Genomic DNA, 18286 nt, shown 5'->3' on the forward strand with positions numbered 1-18286 from the left:
AAAAAGACATAAAACAAGAAGAAAAATGCAAGGAATGTTAGGTTCACACATTACTCAGGAGACAGAAAGTCTTGAAAAAGTTTTATATCTATCTGAAATGCAGAAAATGCTAAGGATATTTTTCCTGTTACTCCTAAATTCTGTGTTGAGTTTCTAAGTCAACTTTTCAAATCTCTCTATGGAATTGCATTTTAGAGTTTTACACTTGTGTTACCTTTGCTGGAATTATTTAAAAGTTAAGAAAACTCGCCCTATATAGAAAGAGGAATGAACCTTATAACTGATGAGAAACTGAAATATTTTCTCCAGTTTTTTAATGCATAACTAGTAATTGAAAATAATATTTAAACAAGTCCCTAGGAAAATGAAGTAAGAACATAATTCTTTCACTTAAAAAATAAAACTATTGCTTCTACCTAACAAAAATAGAAACTGTTGGTTTATGGTTTAATTCTTAGTTTTTGTTAAAAACATCCATAAATCTTATTAACTTTAGTTTTTCACAAAAGATATATTGGTGAATTCTTTTCTCAAATAATTGTTTAGAACACTGAAGTTTATTTGGAATTTGGTGTCTAACGTATATATTATTTGTAACTATTCAAGAAAGTGAATGAATAGGCTATATTTCATGTCCTACAGGACTTTGGTGGATACATAGCATTCTAAAATTGGAAAAATTCATTTTGTACTTTATAAATGTAGTAGGTGCAATGTAATCTTCAAAAATTTTAACCTGAAGATATATTTTAGTATATAAAATAAAACTAATACTGTGGATTTTCCAAATTACATTTAGGCAAACCATTAATGACAGTGGGTAAATGTAATAATAATGTAATAATATAGAATTATATTCTATAAAAATTGGATATATAATATCTTCCCATTTAGAATTCTGATGAATGCCAAAAAGGATATACTGGAACAAAATGTCCTGAAGGCTGAAAATATTTACATTTAAATTGAAATCACTAAACACAAAGTCTTTTGCTACAATGTATTCTTTTGGTATGCGGGATTAAAATAGGAACCCACACAAGGTACAGTGGTAGTCAGGAAAATATCTTGGTGAAAATCCAGGAGTGTGGCCTACTGGTAGAGTGTTTGCCTAGGTTCATGAAGCCCTAGGTTCAATTCCTTGATACCATGGACACAGAAAAAGCCAGAAGTGGTGCTGTGGCTCAAAGGTAGAGTGCTAGCTTTGAAAAATCTCAAGAACAGTGCCCAGGCCTGAGTTTAAGCCCCACTACTGGCAGAAACAAAAGCAAAAACAAAACAAAGTATCTTGGGGAAAGAAAAAGAGTGTATACAGTGATCCATTATATAGAAGAAAAAAGTAGCAGGGCACTGTGGTTCAAGCCTCTGATCCTAGTTACTTAGGAGGCTGAGATCTGAGGATCAAGCTTCAAAGCCAGACCAGGCACAAAAAGACCTGAGACTTTCATCTTCAATTAACCTGCAGAAAATGGGAAGTGGGGTTTGGTAGGGTAGGGTGGTACCCTTGAGCTGAAGAGCTCATGGACAACACCCAGGCTCAAGGGTATGGTGGTATCCTTGAGATGAAGAGTCCAGGCCTAGTTTAAGCCCCATGACCCACAAAAAAAAAAACATAAAGGAAGGAAGAAAAGAGTAGCAGTTACAGGATCAGTAGGTTACTGAACCAAGAACCTACAAGGATACTTAGAATGTGCCAAAGATGAGTTTTATGAAAAGATTGTCTATTTCTTGTTGCTACTAGCATTTGCATTAGTTGCTTTGACTGCAGCAGTGATATTGGAGAAAGAGGGTTCTGCATTGGGAGAATCTTCATGCTTCATTATCAAAGCTAAGGAATTGAAAGACAGCAGAAAGGGAATGCTACGCATGTAATAGAATAAATAGAGAGAAAATATTTCACAAAATGCTAAGAGTTAGGTGGCTATATGCTTGCATTTTGAATAATGACATTCTAACCAGTGAGGACTCTGAATCAATACAGACCAGTTGCTCAAATCAGCATGATAGAAGATGTTACTTTATATCATAATATTATTAAAAACTTCTTCCAGATTTTTTCTCAGAAGGGGAACGGCCTCTTGAACTTTTGGAAAGGAACCCCCAAACTTCTATGCAACAGGGAGACATGGTTACTTTATTAAAAATTATTATGAAATGAGCAAGATATTTTTGATGTACTGTTCCCTTGAACAGGCTTCATGAAACTTTTATGGATCTTCAATGTCAATCCTCTTTGTTCTGAAGAACAAACACTGCCATTTCCTTTGTTTTCACATATATTCGACCCCGTCTTTAATGCATAGTTGATCTTTCAAATATATATTACCAGTAGACCTTTTAAGTAGCTTCTGTAAAGTCTAACTTTTGGACACAAGATCTATTACTCATCCATCTACAGAAAGATTTATTATGTGGAGGAAGTTTCATACCAATCTGCAACTTGCTGAACTTGAGCACTTCCAGCTTAAAATTTATTCATGTATCCTTTATTTAAGCTAACAGTTCAATATTGTTATTCATCATTATTTACCTCCCTTAGAAAGAATAAGTAATTAAAGCAGCATTATGAAAATGAGCATAATAGGTAATTAATGTAAAGAGAACAAACTCATCATTTGATACAAAGATATCTCTATGAAACCTTTCACACAATAAAAGATCTTTTGAAAATACTTAACTTTTGCTTCCCATTAGGAATCTAATAACATTTCTAATACTCATGATGCTAATTTAAATTAATTATGATATACTAAAAGTGATTCAGCTAATAATGAGTGTAAACAACATATAAAAGTTGAATTTTTTTGCAAAGCTATTTCTCAGAAGACAAATGAAAGTGTGGAGACATAAAATGAATTATGAGATCATATAAAATGTGGCGTATTTGAAAGAAATACAGGCACAGATGCTAACATACTCACAGAATTTCTAAATTATAAGAAATGAGAGGTCCAGTACCAATGCAATTGCAAAGTCAAGATTATAAAAGAAAACACTCAATCTGCTTTCTAAAGAATGAAAAATCAAGCCAGAAATTGATGGCTTTTGCCTGTAGTGCTTCCTACTCCAGATGCTGAACTAAGCCAGCCAACGGCAGGAAATTCTGTGAGATTATTGTTTCCAATAAACTACTCGAAAACCTAGAAGTGGCATAGCAGCTCAAATTGATAGAGCACTAGACTTAAGCACAGAAAGACTCCTACACAGGCCCCTAAGTTCAAGCCCCTACCTGGCAAAAAAAAGAAAAGAAACAAAAAATTAATACCAATAAATTTCATGACAAAAAATGAAATACTGTTTAGGCAGATGTATTGACAAAATACTAAATATTCTTATTTATAGAAAAATAATGCCACCAGATAATCTTAAAATTAATAAAGTGAATTATCTAATGTATTCTTATTATATTTTTATGTTTGTGCAAATAATTTTCTTGTACTGTAATTACACATGTGGTTTGAGAAGAATGAAACAGACATATTATTATTTACAGCTCTAAGATAGGTAAATGATTCTTATAAACCTTCTTTTAATAAAATTTTGCCTTAAACCTGAGTGATGTTATGAAAGGTTCAAATGCTCATTTGTTCACATAAAAAATGCACATCATAACCAACATCTCATGTACGTGGAATTCAGTCTTCTCTGTTTTTTTTTTTTAGAGGGCAATAGAAATAAAAATTTAAAGTAATTCTTTAAGTTTCTAAAATAGTTAAATTCATTTTTAAGTCTTCACTGTTTCTATATTTTCACACCATTTTTTTTGCTTGTTATTGTTGTCTTTATTTTCACCATGGGTATTTATTTATTTATTGCTAGTCCTGGGACTTGAACTCAGGGCCTGGAACTGTCCTTGGGGTTACTGAAAGCTAGTATGCTTCCACTTGAGCCACAGCACCATTTCTGGCTTTTTCTATGTTATGTGGTACCAAATAATTGAACTCAGGGCTTCAAGCCATCTAGGCAAGTACTCTACCACTAGGCAATATTCCCAGCCCCACCATGGGTTCTTAAACCCATGTTTTAAGTACTTAAGTTTAAAACTTGTTTTGTATTTCCCACTGTATTTTCACCATTCAAATAGTTAAGGAAATTATTCCTATGTGTCTGAAATATCTACATATGTTGTTTTGTTTCACTATAGTTGTTATTTTGTATTATAGTGATAAGACACATTTTATTTTTCTACTTCCCTATTGATATCTAAATTTCATTTAATTAATTGTGAATAACATATCTAGAATAATTTCTTCTGTCTTTTGTAAGCAAGATAGAAATTAAATTGTGAAATAGAAGCTATAGTACAATTTATCTCTGGGAATTTGTTGGAGACTGAGTCCAAAAATCTGTGAATTCCCCATCCCTTATGAAAAACATTCACATATAATCTTTGTACAGCCTACAATTATTTTTGATTAGTTTTAAAGTACATGATACTAAATATTATGTAAATGCTAAGCAAACGATTAGTGAGAATGCAGTGTGTAAGGAAAACAATAGGAAAAATTGTACATGTTATGTGGGAATGAAACTTATTTATCAAGTACTTTTTTTCTTTATATTTGTGGGTCATAAATTTTACCATGTCATTGGTGTTTATTGGTTTCTTAGGAAAGTGAATGTGTTTTCATGTTTTTATTGTTCATTTGAGTTTCTGCAGATTGTTAAAAATCCTGATCAACACTTGTCCATTATTTCAATGTACTGCATTCCTCACACTTGAGAAGAAATTTTTTCAGCTTTCCCAACTTGATATAACAATGTCTGTGGGGTTTGATGTATATAACTTATTACTTTGAAGGTATGATCTTTGCATACTTAATTTTTTGCTGGCTTTTTATCATGAAAACTATAGCATTTTTTCAATTTCCCCTTATTTCTGTATCTACCATAGAATTGAACAGACTCTGAAGACCTGATTTCCAATTTCAGTCCTAACTTGCTGACCTAAGTAGGCCTTCAATATCTCTGAAACTCAGTATCTTCCTTTTTAAATCAATATCTATTGAGAGGTTCCTTATCAGAAACAAATGTTTATTTGTATAAAGTACTTGATGAGAGTTTGACTAAGGTTAGTTTTCTTTCTCTTTAATTTTATTAACACTACATCTACTTCATCACTTGCCCCCATAATAAGTCTATTGTATTAATTATGGTATTGTTATTCTGTTCTCAACAGTGATATGTGGAGGGGCTTTATTTAAATAAGTCAGGCAATGAGTACATTTATTTTTGAACAGAGACACTTCTTGCCTTATTTCAAGTTTTTCCCTCCGGTTCCTACCCACATGTCTATAGTTCATTTTCAACCTAGTTTCTAGTGAGTATGAGTGCTGCATTCACTGGTATCATTATTCCTGATGAAGGTAAATCTCCAGATTACAACACATGGCTGTGGTTGGCCTTGCAGTCATAGCTCTGCCATAAAAAGAGGTAGCATATTGTCCTCAGAGTACAAGAGAAATGTCAAGTACATTTAAGCTCACTTGCAGGGAGAAACCAAGCACAAAAGAGAGCAGCCTGTCCAATCCAAAATGTGATCAGTTCAAATGTGGACATGAGAATAAATGATTTGCCATTAACAATGTTGAATTTTTATGGAAAACATTTTTTGTACTCGTGATAATCATTTATTTTATGCTTCATTTTGTTGATGTGATAGATTATGTTTATTGATATGCATATGTGAAATCTTCTCCATTCTTGTAATTAAATCAATGTGATCATGGCTTGTTTTTGATGGGCTGTTTAATTCAATTTCTACTTTACTGTGTAATTTTCACATTCGTATACATCAGAATATTGTTCTGTAGTTTTGTTTTTGTTGCTTTTTTCTACAGATGGCTAATCCTGACCTTATTACATGAATTTGGAGGAGTTTCCAGCATTTTAGCTCTAGGAAAACAGTTTGAGGAGCAGTACTTTTAGTTCTTTACTGGTTTTATAAAAATTCATCAGTGAGCCAATCCAATTCTAGACTTTTTATTGTTGTTGTTGTTATTATGACACCTTTAAATTTATATAGACCATTATTTTTTTATTTAAAATCGGTAAGGATCTGGGAAAAACAAGATGATTGGTAGCGGTGGGGGAGAGAAAATTGGAGAAAAATATGGGAAGAGTATCAAGGTCCAAGAAGTAATGTGCCCATTACCTGGCAAATATAACTGTAACCCCTCTATACATCACCCTAAAAATAAAATACAATAATTAATTTTAAAAATGGCCTGGAGTTTGCCCTAGTGGTAATAATGCTTGCCTAGTGTGCATGAAGACTGGAGTTCAATTCACATATATAGAAAAAAGCTGGAAGTGGTGTTGTGGCTCAAGGGGTAGAGTGCTAGCTTTGAGAAAGCACAAGGACAGTGCTCACACCCTGAGATCAAGCAGTACTGAAAAAAAAATAAAAAAGCAGTATTACTTACTAGTAATCATACACAATAGCTAGTCAGTTTCTAAAGAAATATTTAATTGTGAAGGAGTATTAGGTTTGTAGAAATTTTAGACTTAAATGTGCCCTAAACATTGTTGTGCTTTTTTTTTTTTTTGGTGCATCATGGGGCTTGAACTTGTGTTGTCCCTGAGCTCTTCAGATCAAGGCTACCCCCCTACCCTTGAGCCAAGCCCCATTTCCCCTTTTCTAGAGGTTAATTGGAGATAAGAGTCTCAGGTCCTTTTGTGCCCAGGCTGGCTTTGAACCGTGATCCTCAGATCTCTGCTTCCTACGTATCTAGGATTACAGGCATGAGCCACCATGTCCCACTGCCCTAAACATTTTTAAATAATTGGAATGTATAATTCAACTATACCTATCATAGCTAAAGACAAAAGAGAAAATCAAATCTCAGTTTTTCAGATTATTCAAAAATTTCAGACAAAAGAAAACAAAGGAAAAAAGTCCCTAACTTTAATTATAGCTTAGAATAGCACCATGTCTTTCATACTAAAATGGAATAGTTTAGTTATAAAATATTGATAATTGTAATGCAACTAAAGTTTGAAAAGATGTAGAATCCCAATTAAGTAATTAATATTTTAATTGGTGCATATTACATAAAATATAGTCTGATAATGTATGCTTTATTCTAGAAGAATATATCTCTCTTGAATCATACTGCAAGTGCTTTGTATGTCCGTGGCACTAATATATTATTTGTTTATTGTAATTAAATGTATTCATTTTATGAATTTTGTTTCTTTTATATTTTAATTCTTTTGAATAGCTACTAAAAGACAGCATGTATCATTCTATTAAGATCAATATACATGGTAAAGATTATTTTCACAGAATTAACTGAGTACTGCAATCCTGATCAGATTACTTAAATTTTGTATAATGCTTTCTCAGATTATTTGGTCAGCCACAGTATAAGAAAACTGAAAGAATACCTTTGAATTATTTCATTTTGGACCCTTTTTGTTTTTCTTATAATTTTTGTAATGTGTTTATTTTATACAGTCAGGTGATACCTTAGCTGTTATTAGTAGGCAATTCTCTTTGATTTTCAGTTATTTGGTTTAAAATATTCTCCTGTATGTTGAATGTAATTTGAGTCTATCCTGCAGTTCAGTAAGAGAGATTTTCAATTAGGTGAATGTGTACTATTCTTGGCAATTGATTTTTGGGGGGAAGTGGGTTCAGTCATAGGGTGTGAACTCTGGGCCTGGGCAATGTCCCTGAGCTCTTCAGCTCAAGGCTTTCACTCTACCACTTGAGCCACAGCGCCCCTTCTGGTTTTCTGGTTAATGGAGATAAGAGTCTCATGGACTTTAGTGCCCAGGCCAGGCATTGAACTGCAATCCTCAGATATGAGCCTCCTGAGCAGTTAGGATTACAGATGTGAGACACCGAACCCAGGCCTGGCACTTGATTTTTGTTTGATTGTACTATTTGATTGTACTATTTGATTGTCAGGTTTGTCTAAAACATATTATCATTATGAACTTTTCATACTATGTGAAGGAAGACAAGGGAGAAGATAACATTGTCCAAAATATTTATTCATTACTTGATTTATGACATAATAGCCCCATTAAAAATAAGATGAAAATATTTTTTTCTATTGGATAGCTGCTGTCCTAATTTGAGTACTCTGTGGATTTTTCAACTCTTTAAATAATAATTATTTTTATAATTTATTTATGATTACGACTGTATCTGAGTGCCTTAGATTCTTATTGTGGCTTTAAGAAATTGTTATGCATTTGGTGTCTTAAAGGAATCACAAGTAATATTTTATAGTTCTGGAAGTTAAAAATTCAAAATGGATCAAAATGAAATCAAGGCATCAGACAGAAAAATATCTAATGTTTACCGCTCTCAAGAGGGGAATAGGTCCAGTGTCTTGTCTGAAGGTAACTGGATTGATAGGCTTTTGACTCAATTCCACTATCAAAGCTGATGGTGATTTATGGCTTCTTCACTTACTATCATATAGATAGGATTACTTTTCTCCTTACTCCTTCCCTGTTTAATTGCCCTGTAATTATACAAATTGATCATGATAATCCAGTTAATTTTTTACACCAGATGACAATAATCTCAATCTGCTCTCCTAAATTCCTGCTCAAAGTCATGTGTAGATGTCTTTGTGGACACGTTTTTCTGCTTTCCAATGGGAGTTTCTCAGTGCCTAAAAAGATTTAAAAAAACTACGGTAAATGAACCATTAAATCTGTCTCTAGTTCTTATTTCAAATAATTTCCTATTTTTACAGTGTCATGAATATATTTATTCATAATTTTCATCAATTGAGTAGTGGCTTTCTGAGTACATAATTCTTCTTTGTTTGATGTATGGTTCCTGTTTATTTGTTTGCTTAGATTTTTTTAACTAAAATATACCTTTCCAGATTCCACAGTGGTTATCACTAAATAGTAAATGAAGTAAATATATTTGAAGACCATTAACAAAATTACCTGTGGAGGAGGGGTTGTTGGTTTAGTTTTGTTTCCATACTCTGATATTATCTCTGGATATATCTTAGATTAATTGTAAATCTGCATTGTAAACTGAAGCACTTGTGTTACAGTTATTGAACCCAGTAATTAACTATTCAATTCCGTTAATTTTTCTTGAATACTATGCACACGGAGAATAAATGAGGATATCAGAGATTGCACTCTTTATGATGGCCATGTCTATCATTTCCAGAGAAATCTGAATGACACACATATTTTATCTTTATTGAATTTTGTCTTCTTCCTTGTCTAGACTCAACTTTCCTTAAACTAAATTTCCCTTCTTCAAGCAATTCTTTCATTAAGTAGCCATGAAATATACTTTACTGAACACAGACAGACAGATAGTCAGACGGACAGACAGACAGACAGACACACACACACACACACACACACACACACACACACACACACACACACACAATTTTTGAATTGAAAGTGAATAAATAAGAAAATGTTTAGAGATCTTTCCATCTTGAATAGAATATATTAGCCTTTTCTTGTATGGTAGTAATTACAGGTAGACCCAAAGAGATGGAGTTCATTTTCTTTGAAGATATCAATATAACCTAGAAATATAGTTTAGTGTAGTTATTGAAATATTTATTTTATCTAAACAAGAAAATTGTTGCAAATATATAACCCCATAATAGGTTTTAATAATCCAAAGGTTATAAAAATTAGGATATGGTGTTTAAAACTGTAAAATGCTATCACTTTTAATTATAATTATTTGAAAAGTTCAAAGGGAAAGAAATAATTTCTATGCTACTGAAAACAAATTGCAAAATTAATTCTTAAAAATTATTTACTAGAATTGTTTTGTAGGAGGAATAATGCATCATGATTTATAAGTATGAATTTTAAAATATTACTTAATTCATTCCCAGTACATTAGGGGATATGGTTTTTTTCCTATTAAATAAAAACAAAAGATAGAACATCTGTTAGCACATTTGTTATTCAATTTATTTATCATTTCCCATTCATTGTTTTTACAATGGAACAATTTAAAGTTATAAATAGCTAGGTTGAGCAGAAGTCACTAATTATTCTGCATATTCTAAAAATTAAAGGTGTCTGCTTTTCTTTCCTCTTCAACAATAATGATTGCAAATGCCACTGCCCTTCCTATTGGGTCTGTTATTTCCCAAATAATTGCTAGCATCTTTATTACTTTAGTTGAGTTTTTCAAACAAATGGGTGCACCAAGTTAAAACAAGGATTCATTTCATCAGTATGTATAAATTTTTGCATAATTTAGAATTGTGTTTTGGCAGAGATTTACAATAGAACAAACCTAGATACATAAAGCCATATAGTATGACACTAAATGAAAGGACCTCCAGGATATAGAAACAAAAGCCATATAATTAGTGATTGTTGTCCTTAATGTACTATGTTAACTCTCATCTCTTTTGCTGTCCCTTGGTTATCTCATATTGTTATAGTATTTCACCTTGTATCTCATATATTGTATGTGCATTTGGTTATTTGAAAAAGGATAGGGAAGGGGTAAAACAAGATGAGGGGCAAGGTGGGGGGAGGGAAATGGGGACCAAGACATGAGAAAGGGTATCAATGTTTGTGAAGTAATGCACCTTCTATCTGGTGAATATAATGTAACCCTTCTTTTAATTACAATAAAAATGGAAAAAATAGTTTAAAAAAGAATTGTGTTTTGGAAATAATTAGTGTATAATATTCTAAATCATGTTTTATACAGATATTCTCTATAATCCATAAATAATAAATAACTTGCATATTGGCATATATATATATCTCTTATAAATAGAGAAATAATGCTTTGTTGTATAGATTTGCTGTAATACATAGCATCTTGGAATAAGTTGGTATTTACAAATCCAGTAAATCACCTAATTATTAGTCTGTTTCAAGATAATACATCAGTCAGATACCAAAAATATATCAAGTAACTTTTGCGAAGTTTGTACCAGAGATAGCTGATTCAAATAATAAAATGTTATTTTCAGGGTTTGTGTCATAACGGGAACATTTTCTGAATTAATTTTATTTCTAGTGAGACATTTGTTATTTTCCCATCAAGTTATTACAATTGAATAATGTCATGAAGCCTAATCCTAAAGATACTTCTTAAAATTCTATGCTTGTGTTCATTATTCCATCCTTTTTTTCTTCTTCTTCTTTTTGGTGGGTCATGTAGCTTGAACAGTGCCTGGGCGCTAGCCCTGAGTTCTTCAGCTCAAGGCTACCACCCTACCCTTGAGCCAAGCCCCACTTCCCATTTTCTAGGGGTTAATTGTAAGTAAGAATCTCAGTCCCTTTGTGCCCGGACTGGCTTTAAACCTTGACCCTCAGATCTCAGCCTCCTGAATAACTAGGATTACAGGTGTGAGCCACTGTGCCTGGCCCTTCATTTTTTAAAAATTGTTCATGTTTTAATTTATTGTACTTTCTCTTATTTTCCATCTTGGTGAAGCTAGGGTATTATCATTATTTTAGAGTTATCTTGTGCTGAAAATGATAGCTGTCAAATGACCAATTGCCAACATTCTTGCTGAGTTATCTCTAAGTCATTCTTTGTTCTTCCACAAAGCTGGGTGTGATTTGAGTTATAAATGTCTTTCTGAAACTGGGTACCGTAGCACATGCCTATAATCCTAGATATTAAGGAAGCAAAGATTTCAGGATCATTGTTCGTAACCAACCCAAGCAGGAAAGCTAGAAGTGGAACTGTGACTCAGGTGGTAGAGCATTAACCTTGAGTGTAAAGCTCAGGTGCAGTACTCAAGCCCTGATTCAAGCCACAGGACAGTAGAAGAGAATTGAATTGAATATGTTTGTGATATGAGAGGTATTGATACTAACTATATTTCACTGCTATATAAGCATAAGATACTATTTGAGCCTAACATGAACACAACTGTTTCCAGCTACCCTAGATAGATATATAAGCCTTTTGCTGGGGTAGATTGTTCCTGCCTGGTCTTGACTTTTCATAAGTATGTATGCTAGCCTCCCTATTCTCCCTCTCTTTGGCACCTGCTGTAACAAAATTACTGGAATAGATTTATGTCTTAAGAGATATGTACTTGTAGATTTTAATTGTTGCACAATATATTTGCTCTGCAAGAAAACCCATTCCACATAAGAGTTTGTATTTTTTCTTTTCTAAGATAACTTTTCTATTGTTCTTTGTATCTCCTCCTCCTCCTCCTCCTCCTCCTCCTCCTCCTCCTCCTCCTCCTCCTCCTCCTCCTCCTCCTCCTTCCTTATCTCAATGTATCTATGGGGCATGGCTGAGTAACATCAATAGTGAAATTTATATCCAGATTTGGAAGGTAAAAGGTTAAAGTCATAGTTTCTTATTTCTCAAAGTACCTTTCATTTATTAAACTATTTCATATGAATGTAAGAGATGTATCAATATAGTTTTATGTGATTATGAAAAGCATCTAACATTTATCAAAAAGAATTTTCATTAAGAAATATTTCATATTCCATACTAATAAGTAAACAAAAATGGCATTTAAATATTTTCCTGTATACAAAATAAACACTCAGAATTTAATTTTACCAACATCACAGACACACACATACACAGACACATGTAATGCACAATCAAAGGTACATTAAGCTTGGTGTTGTAATTCTAGCTACTCAAGCTGCTGAGATCTGAGGATCACAGGTGGAAGCCAAACCAGGCAGTAATCTTCACTGTTAGGAAAAAGTCCAAAAATAGAGCTGTGGCTAAAGAGGTAGAGTAAAACAGATCATGGACAGTATCTGGGCCACGTTCAAGCCCCATGAACACACATACACACAAACACACACACACACACACACACACACACACACACACACACACACACTGAAAAGTAACTTAAGGGGAGAAAATTTAGTCATACTGTCAAAAAGAAAGATAAAAGCACCATTTAATTCCTTTTTTATAAAAATTCTGAAATATGTGTTTTTCATTTTATAGAACTCATTTGTCATACTAATAGAATAATTATATTCTTAGAAAAGTAGCTGGTTTGGGAGAGGACAAACAGAGTGATGAAATCCAAAAAGAAATGCGTTCTTGGGACTGGGAGTTTGGCCTAGTGATGGAGGGCCTGCCTAGCATGCACAGACATGCGGGTTGGATTCCTAGGTACCACATACATAGAAAAAGCTAGATATAGTGCTGTGGCTCAAGTGATAGAGCACTAGTCTTGAGAAAGCTCAAAGACAGAGGTCAGGCCCTGAGTTCAAGCTCCTGGACTGACAAAAAGAAAAAAAGAAAAAAATTCATTCATTACCTGACTTCTGGTATGGTAACCCCTCTGTAGATCACCATTACAATAACAATTAAAACAGTTAAAATAAAGAAAAATCTCTTACCTTTAATCCAAGCTACACAGGAGGTTGAGATCTGAGGATTATAGCCGAAACCAACCTGGGCAGGAAAGCTCTAGTTGAAGTAGAGGTGTGGCTCAAGTGGTAGAGATCAAGCCTGGAGCACAAAAGTCTAAAGACAGTACTCAGGTTCTGACTTCAAACCACAGGATTGGTACAAAACAGAAAAAGACTACCAGTGACATGAAGTTATAACTTTGTGGGTGCCTGGTCCTCATGAAAGGAAATTTGTAAATAGTACAGTCTCCAGCCTACTTTAAACAAACAGACTTATAAGTCATTAGTGGTTTCCCAGCAACTGACTGCTCTCGGGAATATTGGTAGAGCTGGGTTTTTTTTTTTTTTTTTTGCTGACAAGTAACAATTTCACCGCTAATTTGGCAACCTCAAAGCCAAAATAAATGTGTTATCTCTGTCTTTCTCAGTAATGAGGGAGCATAGCATTCCTAGATTGGTTGCCCAAGATGTAAGCAGCATTCGGTCTGTACTCTGCTCTCATTGAAAGGATAATGAAGGAAGATAAATCTACTTCCACGATTATTAGGACATTCCAAGAATGCTTTTCTTGTATCTGTATGATTGCGGGCTCCTGTATTCTCACGATTAGCTGGAGGCTACCTCAGTTATTTAGAGTTGCCAACATGATATAGCTTCATCAAATCATAATGAAAACTCTTTATCAATTCAGCTTATATGAGTCACACAACTTAATGTCATCAAGGTAATGATATATGGAGTGATCTAAATATAACATAACCATGATTTCACATACCAACACTTTGCTGGTTAAGCAATTCACAAGTCCCCTGCTCATCTTACCTACCTCCTAGGAGAAGAGACTATAGCATTTGTATATAATCACACCTAAGAACCTGTCATTATCTGATTTGATCAGATTCTTCATCTCACATTAGAAGCATCTTTCTTTCCTTGAGACATTTATCTAATCTTGCATACTGTTCAACATAGATTTGTAGACACTTTATGGCAAATATACTATATTCTATAACAGAAAAATGCCCATGATCAGGAGAAAATAATTAGCAAATTCATTTGTGTAAGCATTTAAAATTAGGCCAGGCTGATGTAGCTGGAATCAGCTCAGCAGGAACTCCTCTTGGTAGACACATCTACATAGCTGGCATATTTCTTCCATTATTAGGCAAAGAATTGGAGCATTCCCAAGGACCAGGATGTGGGGATGTGCAATTACCTGTGTAAGCATTTGAATTAATGCTTTTGCATTATGGCTTACTAGAAAGTCTTTTTTAAAAAATGATTTTACAAAATGACAATCGAAACATGAATATTTGTGATGAGGATTATGCTCATGCATACTTGAGTCTAAAAAAGAGCAAACACAAATTCATAGACAGAGGATTATATTTAATAGATTAACAGTTTAAATTCATGTGAAAAATACTTAATGGTGTGTGTATATGTGTGTATGTGTGCTTATGTGTTTAATTTATCACAAGCTCTGTATCAAAAAATTTGAATATCATTTTCTCTGGAACACTTTATCTCCACACAAAGAATCAGATTTAATATGAGGCAAAAAGAAATCCATGGATAGCAAGTTTTAAAATAATCTTCAGAATCAGTGTGTGGACAAAAAGAAAAGTTCAGAAACAGGAACATCAAAGATTCCGGAACATATAGGATCAGCTTAAAAACAAATTTTGATCTGTAGCCAAGACAAAATTTGTAGGATAGAAAGTTAAAAGAGGACCCAACACATACTTTTAACCTCCATGTCCTACAGTAAGAAAGATACAGTGTAAAGGAAGTAAAATACTTAAAGTGTCCAGATGAACTTTCATAAAGAAAGGAGATGTGGACTCCATAGAAAGTTTCTAATCTTGAGAAACATGAACTAACACAGATTTAGTAGGAAAATGCTTCATGATGTTGATGGTTCAGGTACCATGATACCTTTTACAGCCATCAAAGAGCAATGACGTTCAGTACTCATTGATTTGCTTCAATGAATTCCAGCTGGGAAAAGCTGATGAGAAAATATATCCTTTTGATATACTGGATTTAAAAACTCAAGGAATTTGGAGCCAAAATTAGCTGTACTATAAAAGTAGAAAAAAACTTAAAGCATTTCCTAAATTTCAAATTTATCAGGATGGCGGCTGACCTAAGAAGAGGGAAGACTTTCAACTCTGAGAGTAAATTGCTAGAAATATATTAAGGGAAAAAAATGGGGAGAACTCATATGTGTGAATAGAAAAATAAACATCCCTTCTTTTTTCTGCCTGGGTAATAAAAGAACAGAGTAGTTGGCCTATTCTTCTTTGTTAAGGTTTCCTTTTTAATCTGTTCATCCTTCAAGCAGTGTTTTATTTGTTCCTACATTTTAAGCATTCTGAATAAATTTGCAAGGAACTTAGAAATTCAAATGACAGCCAGCTCCTCCTCCCCCATGACTGTAATCCTAGATAATAAGGAGGCTGAGATCTGAAGATATCACTTTGAAGCCAGTTGCAACATGAAAATCTGTGAGACTCTTACCTCCAATGAACTCCAAAAACCTGAACAAATGACTCAAGCGGGATAGTGCTAAAGTTAAGTTAAAAAGCTAAGGGACAGTGCCAAGGCCCTGTATACAAGCTCTGGTATCAGCACAAATAATAAACATAGAAATTTAGATGTTTCTTTGAGAGAGCTAAATTATTTTCTTCAGATATTCAGTAAGATTTTTAAATCCTGTGGGTTTTAATTTAAAATTTTTTAAGGTACCTCCACACTATTTTTCCTTATGACTGTACCATACTATCCTCTGACTAACAACTTGTAAGAATTAGGCTTTCTCCACATCCTCATCAAAAATCATATTTAGACTTTTCCCCTCACATTTTCTTAGCATCAATTACTTTTGCATGGATGATTCATTTTAACATATACATTGGGTGTGGATATACAGGCCTTGATCAGAATCACCACTTCCAGCCTTTTCTTTATCCCTCCTTTTCCTCTCCTCAGTAAATCTGAGAGAGCTTCAGGTTCATTATATTACCTTCATTCACTGTTACCACAATATCTTGGGAATGTTCACTACTAACACACCTTTTCCTCTTTCTCATTCTACTACTCCACATACAGGCCATACATGATTGTGGTTTTCACTTGAACACTGATGATGAATGACAATATGCACTTTCTTATACACATCTTGAAATTTCATCTCATTTACAAAAAAACATTTAGTAAAGTCATAGGTGCCTTTTTATTTTCAGAACTTCTAGTCATTAATGAGCTACTTGGATATTGTAAACATCATCTTGTAATCAGGTATTTGGTTTTCAAATCAGTTCTTCAGTTCAGTAGGTTGGCATTTTATTATGTAGATTACTTTCCCTTTCCTTGAGAGGGGGGTGAATTTTATCTACTGCTTTTCAATTTCTGTTGTGTGTGTGTGTGTGTGTGTGTGTGTGTGTGTGTGTGTGTGTGTGTGTTTTGCCAGTCCTGGGGCTTGAACTCCTGGCCTGGGCATTGTCCTTGGATACATTTGCTTATGGCTAACACAGCACCACTTCCTGCTTTTTCTGTGTATGTGGTTCTGGGGAATCAAACCCAGATGCTAGGTGAACACTTACCTCTAGGCAACCCTCCCAGCCTCTTATTTCTGTTTTTGTTGACTCTTTTGCTTTATGCCTGCTACTCCAACAATTTCAGAAACATTTCAGTAAGCAGATCAAAGTGTAGACATACACCTGGTTGGGAAAATGTACCCAATCACAAAAGTAACAAGTAAATCACAGAAGCAGAGTTGTGTCTCAGCATTTGTGGACAAAAGGAAACATAGCTCATTGAAGAAGATAATAATGATTTAAAGTAAAAGGGTGGGAAAACATTTTCCAAGCAAAGGGTCCTCAAAAACATTCAGGGGCACCTGAATTTGTATATGAGATTTAGAAGAGATAAAGGATATCGTATCTTATTGAGTCAAATAATCTAGCAAAGAGGGATAACAATTGTCCACATTCAGGTACTAAAGATCATGTGTCTAGATTTATAAGAAAAGACACATCTCAAACAACAGTAATGGAGATATAACTGCTCTACATTCAGAAATAAATACTTCATCTAGACACTAAACTACATTAAAGCAATTTAAAAATTAATTTGCACAATAGATCAAATAGATTTAAGAGAGTTTTAGAGTATATTTCATGCAATATATATATATAAAACACACATTCTTCTCTCAAGTCAATAGAATTTCTGTAACAGATAATATTATGGAATACAATGCAAGTATTAATAAATAGAAGAAAGTTAAAATATAACCTTCTGTATTCCCATCAGACATAATGAAAGAAATGTAGAAATCTACAGTAACAGGAGTTACAGACACTATATGTAACGTGTGAAGACTGAAAAATGTATTGTTGAACAACCAGTGGGTCACTGAAGGGACTTCATTAGTTGGACCTGAGTTTTTCATCTTCAGTTTTCATCTCCCTCCCCTCCTGTTCCTCACCCCAGTTACTTCTTGGAATTTTAACTGAGTCTTTAGGAGGGAGAGAGAGTTTTGCAAAGGCGTTAAACCAGATATGGCATACAGTCTTGCCAAGGAAGAGTGATGTAAACTCTTTTGTTGGTCACCAGGGGAAATATTCCTCTCTTGGCTTCACTAAATCTTATGACAAGCAAAAGCATGGTGCACATTGAAACCATCATGGCTTCCTTGGCCAGAGTTTTGCTTAGGTATCAAGTTTGCAGTAAATATCCTCAAGATATTAACACAGTGTTCAAAGAAATGGGCAAGAGGAGATATTTGGCCAACAGTCTTTCGCTTAAGGGAGAAGATACCAGGAAATGATCTACCAACTGTCAATTAGGGTATCAAATACTTCTCAAGTATGTACATATCTCAGCTTATCCAAAGGAAACCTAACTGTTGACAGGAGTGCTTTTATGAAAAGCCTGT

Source organism: Megascapheus bottae, chromosome 7 (assembly GCF_031878675.1).
Source record: "Megascapheus bottae isolate mThoBot1 chromosome 7, mThoBot2.hap1, whole genome shotgun sequence".
Taxonomy (NCBI): Eukaryota; Metazoa; Chordata; class Mammalia; order Rodentia; family Geomyidae; genus Megascapheus; species Megascapheus bottae.